This window comes from Nylanderia fulva, unplaced genomic scaffold, assembly GCF_048542155.1.
Source record: "Nylanderia fulva isolate GAGA-0341 unplaced genomic scaffold, ASM4854215v1 Scaffold385, whole genome shotgun sequence".
Lineage (NCBI taxonomy): Eukaryota > Metazoa > Arthropoda > Insecta > Hymenoptera > Formicidae > Nylanderia > Nylanderia fulva.
Window position 1 is genome coordinate 77644 of NW_028190461.1, and position 532 is coordinate 78175.

Below are 532 nucleotides of genomic sequence, written 5' to 3' on the forward strand. Positions count from 1 at the left end.
ACGCGACGGATATTTGCGCTTCGGCAAGATTTTATATATGTATGTATATATAATTATTGTTATGTGTTTTATTATAAATGAAAACTATTTAGTAAAAAATACGGACTACGCACTTACCTTATATTTTGGATAACTCCTGTTGTCCAATATAGTATCTTAATTCTTTCCTGATAGCAATACGTGCGCACAATCCGCTGTCTCGGAAGAGAGGACCGAAAATGCGAAGCGAAGTGCGATCAACAACGTCGTTGCAATCGTCGTTGCTAATGAACAAACATAAATTAATTTACGGCGATATCTTGTTGAAATACGCGACGGATATTTGCGCTTCGGCATGATTTTATATATGTATGTATATATAATTATTGTTATGTGTTTTATTATAAATGAAAACTATTTAGTAAAAAATACGGACTACGCACTTACCTTATATTCTGGATAACTCCTGTTGTCCAATATAGTATCTTAATTCTTTCCTGATAGCAATATGTGCGTCTGACACAATCCGCCGTCTCGGAAGAAATGAGCGGGA